This window comes from Rutidosis leptorrhynchoides, chromosome 10 (assembly GCF_046630445.1).
Source record: "Rutidosis leptorrhynchoides isolate AG116_Rl617_1_P2 chromosome 10, CSIRO_AGI_Rlap_v1, whole genome shotgun sequence".
Classification (NCBI taxonomy): Eukaryota; Viridiplantae; Streptophyta; class Magnoliopsida; order Asterales; family Asteraceae; genus Rutidosis; species Rutidosis leptorrhynchoides.
The window spans coordinates 30,024,488-30,043,265 of NC_092342.1; the positions used below are offsets into that span (position 1 = coordinate 30,024,488).

The window sequence follows — 18,778 nt, forward strand, 5'->3', positions numbered from 1 at the left end:
ACAAACGTTTAGTCTAAAATATCACGAATCAGTACTACTTTTGGATCTGCGAGATCTACTTTTTGATCCTGCGGGAGATCAACTTTACAACTAAATCTTGTGGTCTAAAAACAACGATAACTACTTTTGTTATGTAGTGACCCGAACTTTTCCATGTTTATATATATTAGTTGAGATTGATATTTACATGATTAAATGTTTCTAACATGTTAAGCAATCAAACTTATTAAGACTTGATTAATTGAAATATGTTTCATATAGACAATTGACCACCCAAGTTGACCGGTGATTCACGAACGTTAAAACTTGTAAAAACTATATGATGACATATATATGGATATATATATAGTTAACATGATACTATGATAAGTAAACATATCATTAAGTATATTAACAATGAACTACATATGTAAAAACAAGACTACTAACTTAATGATTTTTAAACGAGACATATATGTAACGATTATCGTTGTAAAGACATTTAATGTATATATATCATATTAAGAGATATTCATACATGATAATATCATGATAATATAATAATTTAAAATCTCATTTGATATTATAAACATTGGGTTAACAACATTTAACAAGATCGTTAACCTAAAGGTTTCAAAACAACACTTACATATAACGACTAACGATGACTTAACGACTCAGTTAAAATGTATATACATGTAGTGTTTTAATATGTATTTATATACTTTTGAAAGACTTCAATACACTTATCAAAATACTTCTACTTAACAAAAATGCTTACAATTACATCCTCGTTCAGTTTCATCAACAATTCTACTCGTATGCACCCGTATTCGTACTCGTACAATACACAACTTTTAGATGTATGTACTATTGGTATATACACTCCAATGATCAGCTCTTAGCAGCCCATGTGAGTCACCTAACACATGTGGGAACCATCATTTGGCAACTAGCATAAAATATCTCATAAAATTACAAAAATATGAGTAATCATTCATGACTTATTTACATGAAAACAAAATTTCATATCCTTTATATCTAATCCATACACCAACGACCAAAAACACCTACAAACACTTTCATTCTTCAATCTTCTTCATCTAATTGATCTCTCTCAAGTTCTATCTTCAAGTTCTAAGTGTTCTTCATAAATTCTACAAGTTCTAGTTACATAAAATCAAGAATACTTTCAAGTTTGCTAGCTCACTTCCAATCTTGTAAGGTGATCATCCAACCTCAAGAAATCTTTGTTTCTTACAGTAGGTTATCATTCTAATACAAGGTAATAATCATATTCAAACTTTGGTTCAATTTCTATAACTATAACAATCTTATTTCAAGTGATGATCTTACTTGAACTTGTTTTCGTGTCATGATTCTGCTTCAAGAACTTCGATCCATCCAAGGATCCGTTGAAGCTAGATCCATTTTTCTCTTTTCCAGTAGGTTTATACAAGGAACTTAAGGTAGTAATGATGTTCATAACATCATTCGATTCATACATATAAAGCTATCTTATTCGAAGGTTTAAACTTGTAATCACTAGAACATAGTTTAGTTAATTCTAAACTTGTTCGCAAACAAAAGTTAATCCTTCTAACTTGACTTTTAAAATCAACTAAACACATGTTCTATATCTATATGATATGCTAACTTAATGATTTAAAACCTGGAAACACGAAAAACACCGTAAAACCGGATTTACGCCGTCGTAGTAACACCGCGGGCTGTTTTGGGTTAGTTAATTAAAAACTATGATAAACTTTGATTTAAAAGTTGTTATTATGAGAAAATGATTTTTATTATGAACATGAAACTATATCCAAAAATTATGGTTAAACTCAAAGTGGAAGTATGTTTTCTAAAATGGTCATCTAGACGTCGTTCTTTCGACTGAAATGACTACCTTTACAAAAATGACTTGTAACTTATTTTTCCGACTATAAACCTATACTTTTTCTGTTTAGATTCATAAAATAGAGTTCAATATAAAACCATAGCAATTTGATTCACTCAAAACGGATTTAAAATGAAGAAGTTATGGGTAAAACAAGATTGGATAATTTTTCTCATTTTAGCTACGTGAAAATTGGTAACAAATCTATTCCAACCATAACTTAATCAACTTGTATTGTATATTATGTAATCTTGAGATACCATAGACACGTATAAAATGTTTCGACCTATCATGTCGACACATCTATATATATTTCGAAACAACCATAGACACTCTATATGTGAATGTTGGAGTTAGCTATACAGGGTTGAGGTTGATTCCAAAATATATATAGTTTGAGTTGTGATCAATACTGAGATACGTATACACTTGGTCGTGGATTGATTCAAGATAATATTTATCAATTTATTTCTGTACATCTAACTGTGGACAACTAGTTGTAGGTTACTAACGAGGACAGCTAACTTAATAAACTTAAAACATTAAAATATATTAAGAGTGTTGTAAATATATTTTGAACATACTTTGATATATATGTATATATTGTTATAGGTTCGTGAATCAACCAGTGGCCAAGTCTTACTTCTCGACGAAGTAAAAATCTGTGAAAGTGAGTTATAGTCCCACTTTTAAAAGCTAATATTTTTGGGATGAGAATACATGCAGGTTTTATAAATGATTTACAAAATAGACACAAGTACGTGAAACTACATTCTATGGTTGAATTATCGAAATCGAATATGCCCCTTTTTATTAATTCTGGTAATCTAAGAATTAGGGAACAAACACCCTAATTGACGCGAATCCTAAAGATAGATCTATTGGGCCTAACAAACCCCATCCAAAGTACCGGATGCTTTAGTACTTCGAAATTTATATCATATCCGAAGGGTGTCCCGGAATGATGGGGATATTCTTATATATGCATCTTGTTAATGTCGGTTACCAGGTGTTCACCATATGAATGATTTTTATCTCTATGTATGGGATGTGTATTGAAATATGAAATCTTGTGGTCTATTATTATGATTTGATATATATAGGTTAAACCTATAACTCACCAACATTTTTGTTGACGTTTTAAGCATGTTTATTCTCAGGTGATTATTAAGAGCTTCCGCTGTCGCATACTTAAATAAGGACGAGATTTGGAGTCCATGCTTGTATGATATTATGTAAAAACTGCATTCAAGAAACTTATTTTGTTGTAACATATTTGTATTGTAAACCATTATGTAATGGTCGTGTGTAAACAGGATATTTTAGATTATCATTATTTGATAATCTACGTAAAGCTTTTTAAAACCTTTATCTATGAAATAAAGGTTATGGTTTGTTTTAAAAATAAATGCAGTCTTTGAAAAACGTCTCATATAGAGGTCAAAACCTCGCAACGAAATCAATTAACATGGAACGTTATTAATCAATAAGAACAGGACATTTCAGTTGGTATCAGAGCGTTGGTCTTAGAGAACCAGAATTTTGCATTAGTGTGTCTTATCGAGTTTGTTAGGATGCATTAGTGAGTCTGGACTTCGACTGTGTTTACTTGAAAAATGATTACTTAACAAATTTTGTTGGAAACTATATATTTTTAACATGTGAATATTATGTGATATATTAATCTCTTAACGCGTTTGATATTATGTGATAGATGTCTACCTCTAGAACAAGTCCCATTAACTCACCTAATAATAATGAAGAGTCAAATGTAAATTGGAATGATTCGTGGACTGATTCACAAGTTCCCGAAGAGGAACCGGAAGAAGAGTCGGAACCGGAAGAAGAATCGGAACCGGAAGAAGAATCGGAACCGGATGAAGAAATAGAACCGGTGGGGGAAATAATAAAACGGTTAAGTAAAAGAAAATCCTCAACCAACCGACCAAGGTTAATTATGGTCAATGGTGTTTCCGCCAAGGAAGCAAAATATTGGGAGGATTACCAATTCTCCGATGAATCGGATTCCGACGAGAATTCCGATGATGTTATAGAAATTACCCCAAATGAATTTAAAAAGGCAAAAGAAAATAATAAGGGAAAGGGCATAAAAATAGAGAAATCTAATTCCAACCCCGATGAACTTTATATGTATCGTCAACCCCCGAAGTCCTTAAGTTGTAACAATGACTCGGGAACCTCTAAACCACCAGGTTTTTCTAAACCAATGTGGAAAACGACGGCTCGTATTAGGGGAACATCATACATCCCTAGAAACTTGGCAAAACGAACCAAAACCGAAGAAGAAGAAACAAGCGAGTCAGAATAAGATAGTTGTATTCGTGTGGTGTAATATATGTAATATAGTGTGCTTATGCTTTATGATATATGTAAAAATTGCTTGTATTAATAAGTATTTTTTTTTATGAATCTAACTCTTGTCTATTTTACAGTATAAAAACACAAAATGGATAGACAACCCAATATTTTAAGAGACCTACCCGGAGACATGATTGATGAAATCTTGTCTAGAGTCGGTCAGAATTCTTCGGCACAACTATTTAAGGCGAGATCAGTTTGTAAGACATTCGAAGAACGTTCCAAGAATGCCTTGGTTTATAAAAGGCTTTCGTTCGAAAGATGGGGGATATCACATTGGGAAATCCATAAGTTACGATGTGTTTACTTTGACGCATATATTGCGGGGAACCCAAATGCTATTTTACGCAATGGGTTAAGAAATTATTTTGACTCAATATATCCGAATATTGGACTTCGTGTTTTAGAAAAAGCGGCTAACATGCAACATAAAGAAGCATGTTATGCTTACGGATTAGTAATGTTCGCTTCTCACCAAAGTGAGAACAAGAACATCGGGCTACAACTATTAAACAAAACGTTCCCACAAGTGACGGAGTCGGTAATTGGGGTAAGAAATGAGGTTTTTAGATTGTTACGGGACTGTTGGACATTACGTAACCCTCGTCCCTTTGACGACGTTACAACACGCTGTCTTATCAACGGCCATAACGGTTATGTTCCACAAGACCAAGGATGGGAAGTAATCCTAGTAAAACCAGAATGCATGACTTGTTTCTGGACGTATGAATTACGTGTATTTATTGCCTTTGCTGAACGACTTGTGTACTAGCTAGAATTATCTTCACAACCATCTTGTATCAAATTTATTGTGTGCTATATTTCATGCTATATGTAAAATAAGCGGTATTGTAAGTTTGTAAAATATTGTGTAAAAGTTTGAACGCGAAATATTATTATAATCAGTTTTTCATATAGAATTGTAGTAGTTGAATTGTATATTAGCTACTAAGTATGAACTTAACGGGTAGGTACTACCAGAATTTAAACTTATAAAATGCTAATATGAAGAAAAAGCTTTTATAAATGAGTTCATATTATGCTACGAAATACTATTAACTACTCTTAATATTCTGTATGATTAACTTGTTCCATTTGACTATTTTGAAGGAAATGGCACCGACTACTCGACACACCGTGAATATGAATGAAGAGGAATTCCGTACTTTTCTAGCTTCAAACATAGCCGCAGTACAGGCTGCGCGACATACCAATAATAACCTTGGATCTAGCAGTACAGGAAATCGTGTAGGATGCACCTACAAAGAATTCACTGCCTGCAAACCTTTGGAATTTGATGGAACCGAAGGACCGATCGGATTGAAACGGTGGACCGAGAAGGTCGAATCGGTGTTTGCCATAAGTAAGTGTACTGAAGAGGACAAAGTGAAGTACGCTACGCATACCTTCACAGGTTCTGCGTTAACATGGTGGAATACCTATCTAGAGCAAGTGGGACAAGACGATGCGTACGCACTACCGTGGTCAGCATTTAAGCACTTGATGAACGAGAAGTACCGTCCCAGAACCGAGGTCAATAAGCTCAAGATAGAACTTAGAGGGTTACGAACCCAAGGATTTGATATTACCACGTACAAAAGACGATTCACAGAATTGTGCCTATTGTGTCCGGGAGCATTCGAAGATGAGGAAGAGAAGATCGACGCGTTTGTGAAAGGATTACCGGAAAGAATCCAAGAAGATATAAGTTCACACGAGCCCGCCTCCATACAACAGGCATGTAAAATGGCTCACAAACTAGTGAACCAGATTGAAGAAAGAATTAAAGAACAGACTGCTGAAGAGGCCAATGTGAAGCAAGTCAAAAGAAAGTGGGAGGAAAACGGTGATAAGAATCACCAATACAACAACAACAGCAATTACAACAATAATCGCAATAATTATCCCAATAATCGCAACATCAATCGCAACTACAACAAACGGCCCAACAACAACAACAACAACAACAACAACAATAACAACAGCAACTACAACAATCATCCCAACAATAATAATAACTGCAACAACAACAACAATCAGAAGCAGCTATGCCAAAGGTGTGTGATAAGGCTAAAAAGGAACATATATTTCATAGCATTATCCCCCAAGAAAGACAAGATTTTAGTTGCAATTGTTCCATTTTCAAGTGATATTCGTTTATATTAAATAAGTGCGAAGACAAAAGGCAGATTCGACAAATTGAAGACAAAAAGGTCCAAAAAGCTCAAAAGTACAAGATACAATTAAAAAGGTTCAAATTATTGATGAAGAACGTCTAAAAATGACAAGATTACAAGTTACAAAACGCAAAGTACACGATATAAAATAGTACGCAAGGACGTTCGAAAATCCGGAACCAAGACATGAACCAACTTTCAACGCTCGACGCAACGGTGTAAAAATTACAAGTCAACTATGCACAAGAATAAAATATAATATTTAAATAATTCATAATAAGAATAATATTAAATAATAAAAAGTTGTTAATTGAGCATAGTTCAGGGGTCGTAAGCGAAAATTCAATTTAACATTTTGCCTATAAAAGGCAACGTATTACGATCAATTAACGCACACCTTTTTCTATCTTTTTCTTATTTATCAATATCAATTATCAATATCTATATTCTATATCTCTATCATAATGTTAACTTAATAAGATATAAAAATAATCTTAATTTTAATTTTAAATTATGATAATAATAAGATTTATGATAGAGATCGTTTGAGTGTGTAAGTCGAAATTCTGTCCGTGTAACGCTACGCTATTTTTAATCATTGTAAGTTATGTTCAACCTTTTTACATTAATGTATCGTAACTAAGTTATTATTATGCTTATTTGAGCCGAAGTAATCGTGATGTTGGGCTAAAATATTAAGAAGGGGTTATTGAACTTTGGACCATAATTAAGGTTTGGGCAAAAGACCGACACTTGTGGAAATTGAACTATTGACTATTAATAGATGGGGGGTATTGTCTAATTGAGTGACAACTCATTGGAGTCTGTCGACCTATCTTCAAATTAATTAACCTAATAATTAATAATGATTATGGTTGTCCTATTTAGTGATGTTCATATGGAATCTGTTATAATCATTTAATTAATCAATTGGGTTGGGTAATTGATTATTCATTCTGATCAAGTGGATGAATTAATATTCATAAACTAATTAAAACAGGGGTGGATTACATACAGTGATAACTGGTGTAATTGTTGACAGAAGTGATAACTGCGTCACAGTTTAAATCCTTAATCAGTTGGAATATTTGACTTCGGGTATAAGGGTAATTTGACGAGGATACTCGCACTTTATATTTATGACCGATGGACTATTATGGACAAAAACCAGATAGACGTATCAAATAAACCAGGACAAAGGACAATTAACCCATGGTAATAAATTAAAATCAACACGTCAAACATCATGATTACGGAAGTTTAAATAAGCATAATTCTTTTATTATATTTCTCATCGTATCTTTATTTACTGTCATTTTATTACTCGCAATTTTATTTACTGTCATTTTATTTATTGTCATTATTTTACGCACTTTAATTATCGTCATTTATCTTTACGCTTAAAATATAGAATCGACAAACCGGTCATTAAACGGTAAAACCCCCCTTTTATAATAATATTACTACTTATATAATTATATATATTTTATATAAATATAGTTAAAAATATAGTAAGTATCACCAGCTCCCTGTGGAACGAACCGGACTTACTAAAAACTACACTACTCTACGATTAGGTACACTGCCTATAGTGTTGTAGCAAGGTTTAGGTATATCCCATCCGTAAATTAATAAAACTTGTGTCATATTTTGTAGTATTTTGTATTAAAAATAATACTATTTCGTACACCCCGCTGCACACATCAAGTTTTTGGCGCCGCTGCCGGGGAGCGCTAAAACGCTATATTTTTAATTATAATAATATTGAAATAGAATATAATAATATAATAATATTGAAATAGAATATAATAATATAATAATATTTTAGAATCAAAATTTGATACGTAAAGTTTTAAAAAGTCGTATTTATTAAATACTTCAGGGGTATATTATGTAACTTGTAATTAATAATTTCTATCATATCGCTTTCATGTGAATAGTAAATTAATTAATTTCTTTTCATTTACTATTCATGAATAGTAAATGAATTAAAAAAAAAGTTTTGAAAAAAAATAATAATTATAAAAAAAATTATTAATTTGTAAAAAAAAAATCGTTTTTAAAAAAAAAAAAAAAACAAAAACAAAAACGTAAAAAAAAAAAAACAAAAACGTAAAAAAAAAAACGTAAAAAAAAAAAAAAATTATTAAAAAAAAATATATATTTTTTTAAGATTTTGTCTATAAAAAAAATGTTTTTTTTTAGTTTTATTACCTTTAGATTTTTAGACTATAGTCGCAATTTTTAGTATTAAGTTTAGTTTTGCCATAGTTATTTTTACTTCTAGAATTTTTAGGCTTTGCCGTAAAATCCCTTAAGTGCTTATTCCTTAGACTAAGTTTTAGGTGCTTTAGAATTTTACGACGCCGTATTTCGCACTACTTTCTTATTTTTATTTTTCGACGCCTATTTTTCGACCTTTTTATTTTTCAACATTTTTCGACGCGCAATCTATTTCTTCCTTATTTCTCGATACTCTAGTTTTTAGGACTTCTTATCTAAATCTTAAAACGGAAAGAAAAATTATTTAAGCGGTTAAATTAATAGACGTTGACATTTTTCTGGTTCGTAGTAATAGTTGGATTTGTTAGTGGCTAGTTGTGGGCTTCCGATTTAAAGGGTCCTGGCTACCTGCTACATCTTTTGGCTATTCGAAACGTGGGCAAAATCAGAAAAGTCTATTAATTGGACAACTTATATAAGTTTTTCTTATTTTTATAACTAATAGGATATTCTGTGAATGCACCGAGCAAAACGTTCACCACCTTTCATACGTTCACCACCTGTAACTCGATCAAGACATCTAGCAAATATTGTCGCCGTTGATTTTTCTTTAGAATCGTCATCTAGTCGAACAAGAACTCCAACTCAAATTTCCGATAATCCATCTTTTGAACCCGACTTCACAATTAAGAACCCGGAGCATATTCAAGGACAATTCCAAGATCTTGAACCACTAATTATTCCTCCTGAGCCACAAACCATTAAATCAGAATCCTCTAGTGATTCGTATTCAACAAATTCAATTATGGAAGTAACGGAACCTCTAAGTATGGAAGATCGAATGAGAGCCACACGCACGGGCCAAGGTCACGCCATTATTAAGCCAGAAGTTAATGCGCCAGATTATGAAATCAAAGGACAAATTCTACACATGGTAACTAACCAATGCCAATTCAGTGGTGCACCGAATGAAGATCCTAACGAACACCTTCGTACGTTTAAAAGAATTTGTACACTATTCAAAATCCGAGAAGTGGAAGATGAGCAGATCTATCTCATGTTGTTTCCCTGGACTTTAAAGGGAGAAGCCAAAGATTGGTTAGAATCGTTACCTGAAGGGGCGATTGACACATGGGATGTTTTAGTTGAAAAATTTCTTAAACAATTCTTTCCGGCATCTAAAGCCGTGAGACTTCAAGGAGAAATTGTTACGTTCGCGCAAAAGCCAAATGAAACATTATATGAGGCGTGGACAAGATTCGGAAGGATGTTGAGAGGATGTCCTCAACACGGTTTAGACACTTACCAAATAGTACAAATATTCTACCAAGGTGTCAACGTTGCTACACGAAAAGACATCGACATAACAGCTGGTGGTTCCATTATGAAGAAAACCGCAACTGAAGCTTACAAAATTATTGATAACACAGCCTCCCACTCGCATGAGTGGCACCAAGAAAAAGATATTTTTCGTTCATCTAAAGTGACTAGAGCCGATTCTAGCCATGACTTTGATTCCGTTTCAGCAAAAATAGATGCTTTCGAAAGACGAATGGAAAAGATGAATAAAGATATTCACGCAATACGAATCAGTTGTGAGCTATGCGGTGGACCACACTTATTGAAAGATTGTCACATTGAACCAACATTGGAACAACGAGAGAATGTTTCCTATATGAACCAAAGGCCTGGAAATAATTATCAAAATAATTATCAACCGCCAAAGCTAAACTTCAATCGAAATCAAAACATTCTTTACAATCCAAAAGGACCCGAAAATAACTGGTATAACCAACAAGGTCCGAATAACCAACCAACTCAAAACAACACTTTCAATCAACAAAGACCTGGCTTATATAAACCACAACAACAAACCGAAGAGAAAAAGTCAAATATGGAAGACGTGGTATTCAAGCTAGTTGAATCTCAAACACAATTTATTGAAACTCAAACCCAAACGAACGAGAGATTTGATCAGTCATTAAGAACTCAACAAGCTTCCATTTTGAATCTAGAAAAACACGTAGGTACTCTTGCTAGCATGATGAGTGAGAGGGAACAAGGAAAGCTACCGAGTAATACTGAAGTAAATCCTCGGAATGAGAATGTTAATATGGTTTCAACAAATTCTGAAAAACCAGCTCCAGAAGATGGGAAGGTTTTAGATGAGAGTAACAATGAAGAATTTACACCACCACCACCACCCGAGTATGTAAAGCCAGTGGTGTCACCATACAAACCACCCATCCCGTTTCCAAGAAAAGGAGTTGAGTATGAGCAAGTAATAAGTAATAAAGATTGTGATACTTCTGGAAAGAAGAAGAAGAAAAAGAATAAGAAAGTACAAGAAACAAAAGCCGTAGAAGTAAACCCGGTGAATACAGTTCCACCAAAACCTCCACCTAGGGTAGGTGATCCGGGTGAATTTATTGTTCCTTGTCTACTTAGTGATTGTGTCATGTATGATGCACTAGCAGATTTAGGTGCAAGTGTAAGTGTTATGCCTCTTTCCTTATATAAGAGATTAGGTGTAGGTAAGTTAAGTCCAACGGATATGAGTGTTCGACTCTTTGATCAAACCATTAAGCACCCAGTTGGAATTACTGACAACCTACCCGTTCAAGTAGGCAATTTAACCTTTCTAGTCGAATTTATTGTCATTGACATAGAAGAGGACCCAAACATTCCTCTAATTTTAGGTCGGCCATTCTTAGCGTCCACCAAGGCGTTATTTGATGTAGGAAATGGAAGAATGACACTTAAAAGTGGTGACAAATCGATCACCTTTATGATTCGAAAGTCTAAATCTCCACCAGCCAAAACCGTTGAACCAGTAAAAACAATTGGTAAGAACCATGTGCTTTTACCAACTCCAACGGTAATACTTAGCAATAATGAAACGCCTAAGTATGGGGAAAATGAAGTAACACCTAATGATGACATGATAACAAAGAACCCCGTTGTTGATACGAAATTAAATGATCCCGTTATTAATAGTTCAATGAAGAAACTTATTAAACGGATTCGCGATGCTAGAACCAAGGGGAACTTTAAGTTATGTAACCGGTTAGTATCCAATCTATCACCTAAAGAAAAGGAGAAACTAGTTGAAATTGTGGATATTACACAGGAATCCGACCAATGGCTTAAAGAAAAAGTCACGGATATGCAAGTTGATTATGGACCAAGAGAAATTAACGATGAAGTTAATCACAATTTTGACACCACGGCTACCTAAGTGTGGGGAGATTCAAATGTTCTAAAAAGAAAATGCTATCTAGAGTTAGTTGTTCTGCTCTCGTGTAGTTCCGAGAATGGAACCCGATTGGTCTTTTCCGCTAGCAGACACTAAAGAACTAGTTTTCTCCCTCCATTCTGAATTTTTGTTTTGTAGGTTTTTTTATGAAATTAATATGCATTTTAATTTAAGTTTTTAAAAACAAAATTTACTTTAATTCATTAAGTTTAAAAAATGATTTCTAAAATTCGTCGTGAGTTAAAGACTAGGTCGTTGAGCCGAAATTGCTTTACCCGAGGGCGGGGCGACAAATTTTGTTATCATTTAATTTTATTGATCTAAAGTATGCAAAAAAAAAAAAATATTATATTAATTTTTGAACGTAGGGGTTATATACCAAACTTCAAAAATATGTATATATGTTTGTATTTTATGTTATGTACACAACAGGGTAAAACAGCGCACTTTCAAAGACTGTCATTAAGTTCAACAAAAAGCTACTAATTTTGATGACAAGGCGCAAAATATCAAATGTGATGTAAAATAATATGCTTACAAACTGGGTATTTTTAATCACTTTTCTACACTAATCACCCTCATGAATTTATAATTATAGTCTGATTTCATGCAAATGAGGGCATTGCATGATCTTAAGTGTGGGGAAGGGTTATAAATTCTCTCGGGTTTACACTTAGTTTATTTGCCAAATTTTGTGAAAATTTGAAAAATTTTCAATTAAATGAACTCAAAATCATGTTTATACATATTTATGAACGATGAAAACTAGGTGATAATACCGAAATTATCGTTACCTCGAAAAGGACATAAATTGAGAAACACCCTAAAACGCTTGAATTCATTTAAAATGAAATAGAAGAAAATAAAAAGGCAAAGAAAGAAACTAAGTGTGGGAAGAATGTACCAAGTTATTCAATTTAAAACATATATCACATATTTTTGTACAAGATTATTGCAGGTACTTTTGCTTTGGACGATACTAATCAGTTTTACCCGGTTTACTGTAATACATTTGAAAGAAAGATGGATCTACACGATGAATCAATTCCATCATTTGAAGGAAGTAAAGTCTTCCGAAAAAGACACACGCTTCTTGATTTAGGTCAAGAAGTTGTCGTCCAGACCAGCTGTAGGTTGACGAAAAATCTAGAAAAGTCATCACTAAAATCGGCTGGAAATCCACGGACCTCAGCATCAAACAGGGTCGCCATGTGGTCAGATTTATCCTAACCATGAGAAGGATTTATCTCGTACAATGGGGGGGCACCGTGCAAATTAGCTTGATAAGACTAATGAATCAAATCCCCATAAAGGATAATCTCCTTAAAGATCAAAAATCAGCTTTTAAGACTGATATTACTCAATCCTAGAGATTGACCTTAAAGATTGAGAATTACAAACTCATGGAATTCAATGATATCTAAACTCGAGCTTGAACGAGAAAATATTTTGATCAAAAATAAAACCGATTTGTTTTCTGAAAATCTATTTTCAATGCGTTCATTACCATTGAACGTAAAATCCTGAGAATTCATCAGAATTCATTAGGTCACCTGAACCAAATCGGGTGTCAACCGTAAGAAACGGTGGTTGCATAGCATGGTCGGAGACAGGACCTTGTGCCAGACTGAAAAATTATAGGATGATCTTTACTATCGTTCCTACCAAGGATAGTTCTAGCATCCGACACGTTAATAAAGACCATAATCATCTGCATGTCACGGGACATTGCCTTAACAGTTTCTTGTTCATCGCTTTCCTTTACAACCGGACGGTAGTTTACCGAAAGGTAATATACGGAACAAGTAAACTGGATGTGTGCTTTCCGATACCGGGATAGCAGTGGATTACACGAACCTAAAAGTTTTAGCCAAAATATTGATCCACAAATATATTTTGCAACACCGATGATGGATCAAATCAGAAAACTTATCTAGGGTAAAAGCTAGAATGAATTTTCAAAAGATCAAATGTTTTCATAAAGATCCAATTTCCTTAATGGATCTAAATTTTTATAGTCATGTGGGACTGTAAACCATATCGTTACTACCATTGTTTATATCACCATATCAAAATCACTGATGTACAAAGTGTGAAGAATAAAGAAGTGATTCTAGTATTTCAAGACTATATTGCTTGAGGACAAGCAACCCTCAAGTGTGGGGATATTGATAAGGCTAAAAAGGAACATATATTTCATAGCATTATCCCCCAAGAAAGACAAGATTTTAGTTGCAATTGTTCCATTTTCAAGTGATATTCGTTTATATTAAATAAGTGCGAAGACAAAAGGCAGATTCGACAAATTGAAGACAAAAAGGTCCAAAAAGCTCAAAAGTACAAGATACAATTAAAAAGGTTCAAATTATTGATGAAGAACGTCTAAAAATGACAAGAGTACAAGTTACAAAACGCAAAGTACACGATATAAAATAGTACGCAAGGACGTTCGAAAATCCGGAACCAAGACATGAACCAACTTTCAACGCTCGACGCAACGGTGTAAAAATTACAAGTCAACTATGCACAAGAATAAAATATAATATTTAAATAATTCATAATAAGAATAATATTAAATAATAAAAAGTTGTTAATTGAGCATAGTTCAGGGGTCGTAAGCGAAAATTCAATTTAACATTTTGCCTATAAAAGGCAACGTATTACGATCAATTAACGCACACCTTTTTCTATCTTTTTCTTATTTATCAATATCAATTATCAATATCTATATTCTATATCTCTATCATAATGTTAACTTAATAAGATATAACAATAATCTTAATTTTAATTTTAAATTATGATAATAATAAGATTTATGATAGAGATCGTTTGAGTGTGTAAGTCGAAATTCTGTCCGTGTAACGCTACGCTATTTTTAATCATTGTAAGTTATGTTCAACCTTTTTACATTAATGTATCGTAACTAAGTTATTATTATGCTTATTTGAGCCGAAGTAATCGTGATGTTGGGCTAAAATATTAAGAAGGGGTTATTGAACTTTGGACCATAATTAAGGTTTGGGCAAAAGACCGACACTTGTGGAAATTAAACTATTGACTATTAATAGATGGGGGGTATTGTCTAATTGAGTGACAACTCATTGGAGTCTGTCGAACCTATCTTCAAATTAATTAACCTAATAATTAATAATGATTATGGTTGTCCTATTTAGTGATGTTCATATGGAATCTGTTATAATCATTTAATTAATCAATTGGGTTGGGTAATTGATTATTCATTCTGATCAAGTGGATGAATTAATATTCATAAACTAATTAAAACAGGGGTGGATTACATACAGTGATAACTGGTGTAATTGTTGACAGAAGTGATAACTGCGTCACAGTTTAAATCCTTAATCAGTTGGAATATTTGACTTCGGGTATAAGGGTAATTTGACGAGGATACTCGCACTTTATATTTATGACCGATGGACTATTATGGACAAAAACCAGATAGACGTATCAAATAAACCAGGACAAAGGACAATTAACCCATGGTAATAAATTAAAATCAACACGTCAAACATCATGATTACGGAAGTTTAAATAAGCATAATTCTTTTATTATATTTCTCATCGTATCTTTATTTACTGTCATTTTATTACTCGCAATTTTATTTACTGTCATTTTATTTATTGTCATTATTTTACGCACTTTAATTATCGTCATTTATCTTTACGCTTAAAATATAGAATCGACAAACCGGTCATTAAACGGTAAAACCCCCATTTTATAATAATATTACTACTTATATAATTATATATATTTTATATAAATATAGTTAAAAATATAGTAAGTATCACCAGCTCCCTGTGGAACGAACCGGACTTACTAAAAACTACACTACTCTACGATTAGGTACACTGCCTATAGTGTTGTAGCAAGGTTTAGGTATATCCCATCCGTAAATTAATAAAACTTGTGTCATATTTTGTAGTATTTTGTATTAAAAATAATACTATTTCATACCCTCACGCTACATCATCAGTGTGAAAAGTATCACTCGGGGTTCTGCACCAAATTTTGCAACAAGTGTAAAAGAAATGGTCATAGCGCGGCGAAGTGTGAGGTCTACGGACCAGGGGTTAATAGGACGAAAGGAACAAATGGTGTCGGAACGAGTAATGGCGGAGCAAGTAGTGTCGGAGCAAGTTATGCCAATGTAGTTTGTTATAAATGTGGAAAACCGGGCCACATTATTAGAAATTTCCCGAACCAGGAGAACACGAATGGACAAGGCCGCGGAAGAGTTTTCAATATTAATGCGGCAGAGGCACAGGAAGACCTGGAGCTTGTTACGGGTACGTTTCTTATTGACAATAAATCTGCTTACGTTTTATTTGATTCGGGTGCGGATAGAAGCTATATGAGTAGAGATTTTTGTGCTAAATTAAGTTGTCCATTGACGCCTTTGGATAGTAAATGTTTACTCGAATTAGCAAATGGTAAATTAATTTCAGCAGATAATATATGTCGGAATCGAGAAATTAAACTGGTTAGCGAAACATTTAAGATTGACTTGATACCAGTAGAGTTAGGGAGTTTTGATGTGATAATCGGTATGGACTGGTTGAAAGAAGTGAAAGCAGAGATCGTTTGTTACAAAAATGCAATTCGCATTATACGAGAAAAAGGAAAACCCTTAATGGTGTACGGAGAAAAGGGCAACACGAAGCTACATCTTATTAGTAATTTGAAGGCACAAAAACTAATAAGAAAAGGTTGCTATGCTGTCCTAGCACATGTCGAGAAAGTACAAACTGAAGAAAAGAGCATCAATGATGTTCCCATTGCAAAAGAAATTCCCGATGTATTTCCGAAAGAATTACCGGGATTACCCCCACATCGATCCGTTGAATTTCAAATAGATCTTGTACCAGGAGCTGCACCAATAGCTCGTGCTCCTTACAGACTCGCACCCAGCGAGATGAAAGAACTGCAAAGCCAATTACAAGAACTTTTAGAGCGTGGTTTCATTCGACCAAGCACATCACCGTGGGGAGCTCCTGTTTTGTTTGTCAAGAAGAAAGATGGTACATTCAGGTTGTGTATCGACTACCGAGAGTTGAACAAACTTACCATCAAGAACCGCTACCCACTACCAAGAATCGACGACTTATTTGATCAACTACAAGGCTCGTCTGTTTATTCAAAGATTGACTTACGTTCCGGCTATCATCAAATGCGGGTGAAAGAAGATGATATTCCAAAGACTGCTTTCAGAACACGTTACGATCATTACGAGTTTATGGTCATGCCGTTTGGTTTAACTAATACACCAGCTGTGTTCATGGACCTTATGAACCGAGTGTGTGGACCATACCTTGACAAGTTTGTCATTGTTTTCATTGATGACATACTTATTTACTCAAAGAATGACCAAGAACACGGTGAACATTTGAGAAAGGTATTAGAAGTATTGAGGAAGGAAGAATTGTACGCTTGGTTTTCAAAGTGTGCATTTTGGTTGGAAGAAGTTCAATTTCTCGGTCACATAGTGAAAAAAGAAGGTATTAAGGTGGATCCGGCAAAGATAGAAACTGTTGAAAAGTGGGAATCCCCGAAAACTCCGAAATACATACGCCATTTTTTAGGACTAGCTGGTTACTACAGAAGGTTCATCCAAGACTTTTCCAGAATAGCAAAACCCTTGACTGCATTAACGCATAAAGGGAAGAAATTTGAATGGAATGATGAACAAGAGAAAGCGTTTCAGTTATTGAAGAAAAAGCTAACTACGGCACCGATATTGTCATTGCCTGAAGGGAATGATGATTTTGTGATTTATTGTGACGCATCAAAGCAAGGTCTCGGTTGTGTATTAATGCAACGAACGAAGGTGATTGCTTATGCGTCTAGACAATTGAAGATTCACGAACAAAATTATACGACGCATGATTTGGAATTAGGCGCGGTTGTTTTTGCATTAAAGACTTGGAGGCACTACTTATATGGGGTCAAAAGTATTATATATACCGACCACAAAAGTCTTCAACACATATTTAATCAGAAACAACTGAATATGAGGCAGCGTAGGTGGATTGAATTATTGAATGATTACGACTTTGAGATTCGTTACCACCCGGGGAAGGCAAATGTGGTAGCCGATGCCTTGAGCAGGAAGGACAGAGAACCCATTCGAGTAAAATCTATGAATATAATGATTGATAATAACCTTACTACTCAAATAAAGGAGGTGCAACAAGGAGTTTTAAAAAAGGGAAATTTAAAGGATGAAATACCCAAAGGATCGGAGAAGCATCTTAATATTCGGGAAGACGGAACCCGGTATAGGGCTGAAAGGATTTGGGTACCAAAATTTGGAGATATGAGAGAAATGGTACTTAGAGAAGCTCATAAAACCAGATACTCAATACATCCTGGAACGGGGAAGATGTACAAGGATCTCAAGAAACATTTTTGGTGGCCGGGTATGAAAGCTGATGTTGCTAAATACGTAGGAGAATGTTTGACGTGTTCTAAGGTTAAAGCTGAGCATCAGAAACCATCAGGTCTACTTCAACAACCCGAAATCCCGGAATGGAAATGGGAAAACATTACCATAGATTTCATCACTAAATTGCCAAGGACTGCAAGTGGTTTTGATACTATTTGGGTAATAGTTGATCATCTCACCAAATCAGCACACTTCCTGCCAATAAGAGAAGATGACAAGATGGAGAAGTTAGCACGACTGTATTTGAAGGAAGTCGTCTCCAGACATGGAATACCAATCTCTATTATCTCTGATAGGGATGGCAGATTTATTTCAAGATTCTGGCAGACATTACAGCAAGCATTAGGAACTCGTCTAGACATGAATACTGCCTATCATCCACAAACTGATGGGCAGAGCGAAA

General features: G+C 34.1%; 1 pseudogene; it reads left to right on the forward strand.

Annotated features, from left to right (window-relative positions):
* LOC139870162 (ARS-binding protein 1-like) overlaps positions 1 to 18,778 on the forward strand; it is a 77,120-nt pseudogene that overhangs the window by 38,838 nt on the left and 19,504 nt on the right.